The 8,910-nt window shown below is 35.7% G+C and overlaps 2 non-coding genes across 2 annotated transcripts; both read right to left on the bottom strand.

Annotated features, from left to right (window-relative positions):
- Window positions 1-3,908: 3,908 nt before the first annotated feature.
- On the bottom strand, window positions 3,909-3,981 carry trnar-ucg (transfer RNA arginine (anticodon UCG)). Its single transcript has one exon. It is a non-coding gene; the product is annotated as a tRNA-Arg (tRNA).
- A 608-nt stretch (window positions 3,982-4,589) lies between these two features.
- Window positions 4,590-4,662, bottom strand: trnar-ucg (transfer RNA arginine (anticodon UCG)). The gene has a single exon. It is a non-coding gene; the product is annotated as a tRNA-Arg (tRNA).
- Window positions 4,663-8,910: the final 4,248 nt, after the last annotated feature.

The following is an 8,910-nucleotide window of genomic DNA, read 5'->3' as shown; positions in this document are numbered from 1 at the left end:
CTCACTAGTTTGTCACCACCTTCAGTTCTGTGTTAACTCCGTCATGCACTGTCAACTCCATCAGATGGACTTTTTCTTGTTTTTTGTTTGAAATAATATTTATTTTATTTCTTGAGAAGCATTTGTCTGTAAATTGAGTAAAAATATCACTAATGGGGTATTTTAAAAATCATTTTAGATTTATTTTTGTCAGATGGTGATGACAAAGTTTTGGGTCAGGTCGATTAAAAATGTAATTTTTAAAAAAAAATTCGCATCTGGGAGCCTGTACCTTAGCATCTTCATATTTTCTAAACATTATTTGTCATATTTGCGTACATAAGGTTGAGAAATAATAAAAAAAAAATATGGGAAAATTAAAACCCATTTTGTCCCTATTCTCAAGAATCACTGATATTAGTAAAATCATTTCCCTTTGAACTTATATAAATTTGACTGACTTGCCATTCTTAATTCACAGCGTTCAACATGATATTTGCCCAGCCATTGCAGCATCAGCTGTTCTGAAGGCTTCCCACAAGTTATGCAATCAAATTGTTTGGAATTTTTCATCCTTCCTTCAGAAGCACAATTGTGAGGTCAGACACTGATGTTGGACTGGAAGCACTAGGTTCTAGTCTATTATCTAAATCACCCAAATGGTGTTTTTTTTCTTGTGTCATGACACGATTTTAATAGGTGGTATTCCATTACAGTACCATGCTGGAATACATGCTGCTGAAACAGACTGTTTCTTTCATAAATGTTGCCCTGCTTCCGTATAGTGCTTGATTTTATACACCTGTGGGGATGGAAGTGATTTAAAATCCTAAAATCAGTGATCTGGATCAGTTTACTAATACTTTTTTCTGTACTGTGGCAGCGATATTGCGTTTAAATGAGTAAAAAAAATATATAGCACAATGGCATGATGTTGCTGCCACAATGTTTCCTATCTTGCAATATATGCTGGTATTTTGACGAAAGTAAGTCCCTCAACATGCTATGTAATAATGGTAATTTAAATACTGGTTTAGATATACTTACATACAATAGAGAAATGATGGTTGTACAATAATCATTTTGGTTTAAGTTTGAATTCAAATTAAATTTTGTTGTTTGAAAGTCTTTCACAAAGTTTAAACAGCATATTATCCATAATTTATACAGGAGGATTATAATACCAGAGTGCTTTTACTATTTTAGCTAAATTAATTCTGGTTAGACTTCCTTAATTTTTCTATAATAATTACCCTAGTTCATTACATTCTACTAGACAGTTAAGTTCAAATATCTGGTAACTCACGAACAGTTCAAAATCTTCTAACACGACCAAGAAAATAATTACTACCATCAACTAAATCGCTAAAGAAATGCAAAAGGTATCAGAAGTTACTCCAAGGTTTATAATAAAGGATTGACTGAATGATGGTAAAGGGCTTTGAGAGGAACTATAGAGTCCTTACTACTAAACAGAATCATTTCTGTTTTGTTATAAATTGAGAACATTTTGGAGAAAATAAATAAATTGGGAAAAATTTAATTTCAGATCCTCATAAAGAATGCCTGGGCATATTTCTCCAGTAATTCTTTCTGTATGTATAAAGTCTGCTTGTGACGTATGTTGTAAGATTACCAGTTTAAGTGACCAACTGCAAGTGTGGAGTAAAACATTTGGCGGCGTAAAAAAGGCCTCAGAGAACAGGCAGAGGGTCTTAGCGCTGTCAATCAATGCTGCTGGATAAGCTAATAGCGGAGAAACTTACCGTTAATTCCGGATTTCATTACAACATCTAACAATTTGAAATGAAAAATCTGAAGCTCTTTTTAAAGATCCCAACTGTTGACAGCGGTTGTGGACTTTCGTAGCAGATAAATTCTGATAAGCTAGTAAATCAAAAACCTCAGCTCAGCTATTTTATCTAGAACTATCATGCATTGTTGTCAACTGAACATTGTGTTGCAAAGCCTAGACATAATGTACAAATCTTCCTGGAAACAGTTTAGATAAATCTTGAGCAACTTGAGCAACAACTGCTAATATATGGCTGCGTATTATTTATACATCTCTTGAACTTCAAGGAGGTTTGAGTTTTATTGTTCAGTCTAGTTTAAAAGGAGCCTTTCAGTTTTCTAAGCAGCACATCTACTGTGTAATCTGGCTCATACTTTATCTTTCCCCCAAAAGGCTGGCACATTGTCATCCCTTTCACTATCGCTCAGTTTTATTATCAGTAGTTGCGTTCAGTAGTAAAACATTCATTCAGCAGCTTCAGTACGTGCATTTACATAAAACGCCAATGACACTGTACAGTACAAAGTAGCGTGATAGTGATGTTGAAGTTCTGATGTGTAAACATACTTGCTCAAAATGCTTAGAAATGTTTTTGGATGAGGAAATGTACTTTTCAATCGGGTCAGCTGAGAGCAACCATGGAAAGAGTGGAAGAAAAAGTAAAAATTAAATTGTGTTGGTTAAATTGAACTTAGTACTAAGCACATTACCCCTCAAGTGAGCCCTTAAAGTGACAAAATGTTAGGAGTAATGAGGGTGACTTTTAGTGAGCCTAACAGTGGCCCAAACAGGGGAGATGGTGGAAAGACAGACAGGAGATATTCCGTCAGAGTTTCAAAAGAATTGACATTCTGGAGAAGCATTGTTGTGATGCTGGAGTTATGTTTCATATGTGCAGCATTTTTAAAACAACTGATAGTAACAGTTACTTGACTGTGCGACAAAACGGCACTATGTGTCTAAACAACATAAAATACCGTGCCTCTTTAAAAATGTGACACACACAAATTGTGCAGCAGCATTTGTTTATGTTACATTGAGAATAGTTTTAAGGTAAAAATAATTCTAGCAAGTACTTAATATCTATCTGATGAGCCTGAGGTGAATGCGGTTGTGGAGTGCGCCACAAGGGGCAGTATAGTGTAAAAGGCAGTAGGGTCTGTTAGACGGAGGGAACCATAGACATTGATGTCTACGGAGGGAACCTTCTTGTGAACCTTGAGGCAACTTCAAACCAGAGCATGCTGCTTCCCGTCTCATGATTTCTCCTGTTGTTTCAGGTAATATTGGTTAAAAAGCATACAAAATCACAAATAACAGGACTGTACATGATTTCGGTGCTTTAAAACCAACTTATGTGTGGTTTTATCAAAGTTATACCAAAACAGAACGGCTAGGCTGTGCTTGTTACGCAGACATGGCGCTCCACCCTCACTTTTACTCTACTAGTAGTGTAGAATCCCATACGCTGTTATGGACTTAAGGTGTTACTGTTTTCAAAAGGAAATGGTTCTAGTAGCATTATTAGTTTCATTTGTACATTTAATATTATTATTGATTTGGAGAAATATAAACAAAGGATTGATTTGCAAACCAAGAAGAATAAATTGGGCATATTAAAAGTAAGCTCGCTATTGTATGGAAAGCTACAGACTTATCCAAGTGAAAGCACTATTTTTTTTTTAGTAATATGTGTTTATTAAAGCTAAAGAATAAACAGAATTTCTATTTCTAATATAGAAATAGAAATGGTTATTTATTTTAAATATAATTATAAAGGGAATAGGAAATTATTGCATATAAATACAATTTTTGATGTATGTATAACATGCAAATGGCCATAAATGTATTTTTGAGTACAAATTTGAACTGAAAGACACTATAAACCAAGGCTGCTCCGGTTTATTCGGGACCATTCTTCTGCTGTGGGTCTGCCCCCCGTGACAAAAATGATGTGAATTATCTGTATGGCTTGGCTAATCTTGCCTGAATAGAGCATCAGTCTGTATTGATGTAGGATTACATGCAATGTGTCCAGTCTTTTTATCATGACAACAGCCTCTACTTCTTGTCAAACCTCATTGGAATAGGAAAGGGATGATGTGGAGACATGTTGCCAATTCTCCTTTAAACACAACCACGAAGGGACTCGAACCCTCAATCTTCTGATCCGAAGTCAGACGCCTTGTCCATTAGGCCACGTGGTCCTGGGTTCTGCATCAGTGTAGTGATTGGAAGGCCAAGTCCTGAGCAGTTACCAACCCACTTAGGTCAAGTAAGATAACCTTTGAGAGGCACTGCAGATAGCGGAAGCATCTGTGGTACTGCTGATATCCTTAAAAGAAATGAAATCTCAAGAGGTAAGCCATCTTAAATGGATGGTTCTTTGAAGAAGCTTGGAAAAATATCAGACTTGTAGTAGATTCCAATCAGTAATATCTCATGAAGAAATAGAAGAACAAAGAAAAAAAATAAGCCTAAACTTTGATTGGTGTGGTGTGTGGCCTAAATATTTTTAACAAACTGACTTTGCCTTGGCTTGCATTTGATAGGGACTCCACATCTTGAGACTTTTTTATGGAAGTTTTTAGAATTTTAAGATGCAAGTCAAAAAATTGTTCTTGATTTGGCTTGTCTTGCATGAACAACATGTCAGGCAGTCTGTGTTGATGAGTGCTCTCATGAAATGTGTGCGTTTTTTTTAAATTCTTAATGTAATGTAGAGAAAGATCTTTGCTAATTGACTAACATGAACAGAAATATGAGTGGAATATTGCAGAAAAGCACTATCTGATACTTGTCGATCCTGTAAAAACAACCACGAAGGGACTTGAACCCTCAATCTTCTGATCCGAAGTCAGACGCCTTGTCCATTAGGCCACGTGGTCCTACTTTCCAAAGCCCGAGCTGTTTGAGTCATACAGGTACCAAGTAAGAAGCACTATGAGAGGTACTGCATTTAGCTTAAGCATAGTTTGTACTCTTGACATTCTTGAAAAAAAAAAGAATCTCAAGGGCTAAGCCAATTTGAAGAAAAAAAGAGCTAATTTTAGGGTAAGTTGTGTAACCTTTACAGCTCCAAAGGTACAAATGAGGTGGTCCAGGAAAACTCATTCAGAAGTTCTACCATGATCCGACACATATGTTTTTAAAAAGTTGTTCCGTTTATAAACCAGAAGTGGATAAAATGAAATACAGCAAAAAGACTCAAAAAAAAAAAAGGTAGATGTAGGGAACTGCAACTAATGGGAATACAAATAAAAAGTTAAAATCATATTTTAAAATGTTAACAGCAAATACAGTACTTTGGGCCTCCAAAGAAGGAAAGTAAAAGAAGCTTGAGGCAAACTGAGCTAAGTCAACAACAACGAATGAGTGAACCAAAGTGAGAGTGTGCGAAAGACAGCAGAGAGTGGGGATGATGGTTCTTAGAAGTAGAATGACAGCAGTGAACATCATGAGGGATGACATGGTAAAGAGTTTGACTGACATTGACAGGCACATGAAGGACAACCTGAGGTTCACAGCGAAAAATAACAGGGACCTAACTTAAGCAGGTTGGCTGACCTGAGAGTGTCTCGCTGCAGTGGAAGACAGAACAATTTGGAGAGAAAAGATTCGATTACTGCAGTGTTGATAAAGTAATGATGAGCAGGTGGGATGACAGCAGATCGCTCACTAGCAGGAGACGGTGTCCATGCTCAGGGGCATAAATAAAGCAGAGATGGACAAAAGCAAACAAAGAGACACGCTCTCAGCTAGAAAGAAGGGCAAAAGACATAAAAAGAGAAACAAATGTATCTAGGAGTCAACATAACACAGCGACATCAGGTAAAACATTTTTTTGTCTATTAATCTGTATACCTGCTGCAGTTTTTGTCTTTAAATCAGTTTACAGATTCATCCTTTTCACAATCTGATCCGATCTGTATTAGAAACATCCGTATAAGTTGAACATTTAAATGGGGTGGGTGTTATGTAAGATTTTTTGGAGCTTTGCATCATGTCGTAATGTTGTTGCCTCATTAAAAACATACCTGTGAATCTTTCATGAGTGTTTGAGAAATAAACAATTGCAAGGTTGTCAAATTTCTTTTAAATCATGTTTGATAAATACAACTTTTTAATAACAACAGTCAGTTGATTGAGCTGTAACACAGCACAACGTGCCTGGAGAGTACTGCCTCTGCAGGATTCTGAATGTGAGTCCATCCTCAGACTATCAAATATTGTCCTTAAAGTTTTAAATAGTGATTGAATTTTACAATCAAACATTTTTTTTTGCTTGTTTTATTAGATATGAGTACATTTGCTCACAGTTGTTGACACAGGGCACTCTAAAAGTAGTTAAAGGGAGACTATAAAACATTGGTAAAACATATTGATTGAATGATTTCACTTGAAAAAAATCTTAACTGCAATGAGTAATGCTGTTCTCTCAGACGACTGGAGCCTTCTGAATGACTCACTAGTTACGTGTTTCAGAAATATTGCATCATTTAACAACATGACTTCCAAAAGCTGCTTATTTGCTGTATGTAGCTTTTCAGGCTTTATATGTCTAATGGCCAGGTACAGAAATTGACACAAACGCTTTTATTTATCATCAGTTTTAAAAAACCTTCGTATTGCTTATGATTAAGTCTGGCTCTGTGTAGCCATGTATAGAGGACATTGCATTGAAAAGTGGGATTTTCATCAGTATACAGTCATGTGAATTGCCACTGCTTGAAAGTTCTGCCTTCTGATTTCGAATTTTGTTCTTTTTTGGGATGCACCAATTGATTTGCCCCAACTTCCTTAATTTTAGCTGATCTACCTCCTGAAAGGTCTGAAGATCGGCTACTGCTCCTTTCCTGCAGTGAGAGAGGGCTGACTGACAAACCCGCCCACCCAGTTGGTAAAATACCTGGCATCAGCCAAAATCGCAATTGGCAGATCAGGCTTTTTCACAATTGGTGATCGGCCAGAAAATTGCATTTTATACAGCCCTCGTTCTTAGAATTGTGAGTGTAGTTCACAGAATTTGTTCGAGCTTCATTTAAGGTATAAGCCACTAGTGATAACCACACTTTATAATCATGGAAAACAAATAGGTGCAGTTTCTTTTTTTTAATGGATTTCGTATTCAGTTTGTTAGGTTTGATGTTATAGTGATGTGGAGGCTTAACATTTTTCAATGTCTTTGTGAGTTTTATTAGTTCCCTATAAATCCGTGTCACGATCATTCTCACATTCCACTGAAACAGTTTCATCTGAAAATTAAAAAAACAAAAACAAAACAACAACATAGTAATTACTTTAAAGCATTTTGGAATACATGAAGTTTAGGCTATCTAACTCACCAACTGTTTGAGACAAAGGTTAAGGCCAGCATGGATAGGTTAATATTTATGGGAGTTAAAACATTATTATAATTTATTGATTTACATTTTCACCCCAAGATCTCCCAGTCAGCTTTATAATTTATCAGCTAAGTTCTTCATTTGCAGCCAAACAACAATCTTAAAGATTAATATGGTCTTTGAAGATTAATGCCACATGGACTAAACAACCTCATGCTCTGTGCAGTCACAGCAAAGCTTCAGTCTGCTTCACCTTCTGTTTTCGCATATGCTTACAAAGCTTATGCACATCAAAGCTGTCCTGATTTACATCTGGACTTCATGTTACTAACCATCTTTTTCACAAATTGTGCTGTGTTATACTGTGCAGTGGATTTGTAGTATGTGTCAAGTGTTACAAAATATGAGGATGTGGTGGATTTGTGTTAGAGTGAATCAGGATTGATGACCCAGAAAGGATAGCTTTTTCTTCCATCCATATTTGCGGACACCTACACAAATGATGGAAAATTCTGCATCGGAGATGTAGGAGGACATAAATTGTGAAGCACAGCAGCTCAAATCTGCACCAGTTTTAGACTGTATTCCAATGTAGTCATCTTGCATCATAGCTGCTCTGTTGTGGAGAAAACAAACAACTAAGGAGGCTAATAAGACAAGAAAGAATGAGAAACCTTTTTAACTTTTTATCAATCAAAAAAAAATACCGTGGTGTTTCTCTGTAATCCTCATTAAATAAATATTTTGTGAAAAAGTAGCTAAGGTTCAAATCAAATCCAACTGCCAACACTTCATCTTAGGCAAGGGAGATTCTTTGACTCTTGAGCTTGACTTAAATAAGTAGTTGAGAAGAAAAGCCCATTGGGTAACAGATTAATATGGCAGCCAAGGCTAAGAAACAGCTTGACCATTTTTATCTCACTTTGCCTTTAATTAGCTTTTTTAGAGAAACTGGGATTTGTAACAAATGGAAAAAAAACAGGTTGATGAAAAACCTGCTGCAGCACCTGCAATAAGTAAGAAAATACTTCTTATAGGACGTTGTAAATTAAAATTTAAAATACATTAAAACTTTCAAGACAAAATTAAACACTTATAATTTGTCAGATTTTGAACTTGTTTAATCAAATATAACAAAGAAAAATCCCTGAAAAACCTACGTACTTGGTAGAAATTGGGATTTCCATTAATATTACATAATTTTTTAGGCTTTATCATGAACTCAAGCTGCGTTAGCATTTATAGAATTCAAGTAAACAAGGCTTCCTTATTCCAATCAATAAATTATTGATTCATAACCAGAGCTCTTGTGCTCTTGGCCATTTGTTGGAGCTTGATTTGAATGTGCAATGAAGTACTACTCTGCATATTGAGCAAAGTTCATTTTTACATATTAGACAACCATTTTATGTTGAAATCACTGTTTTGGGGGTTTCAGTTTTCAATTCTGAGGTCAAAATAGCTGTAGTTTGTGTGTTTTGTACATTTATTGATGCCATTGCAATCCTGTTTAGGATACTAATTTCTTTATATTTATTTACTTCCAGGCTAATTTGTCAAAATGTGTTAAAATGATAAGGCTTTGGAAGTCAGGTTTAAAGAGAAGAAAATGAAACAACCTTTTGAAGTCTCAACGAGATACGTGACCTGCTGTAGTCAAAATGCTGCCTGATTTCGTCAACAGAACTGTCTTAGGTGGCATAACGTTTTACTTATTTTTCCCTATCTAATTAATGTTGCAGACTCAGTGAGAAATTCAACTCTAGTTTCCCCCAATTTCAGAAATGTTTT

Source organism: Poecilia latipinna, unplaced genomic scaffold, assembly GCF_001443285.1.
Source record: "Poecilia latipinna isolate Pla-1442-1.1 unplaced genomic scaffold, P_latipinna-1.0 Scaffold448, whole genome shotgun sequence".
Taxonomy (NCBI): domain Eukaryota; kingdom Metazoa; phylum Chordata; class Actinopteri; order Cyprinodontiformes; family Poeciliidae; genus Poecilia; species Poecilia latipinna.
The sequence above is the reverse complement of the archived record's forward strand: the minus strand, read 5'-3'. Positions and strand labels throughout refer to the sequence as shown.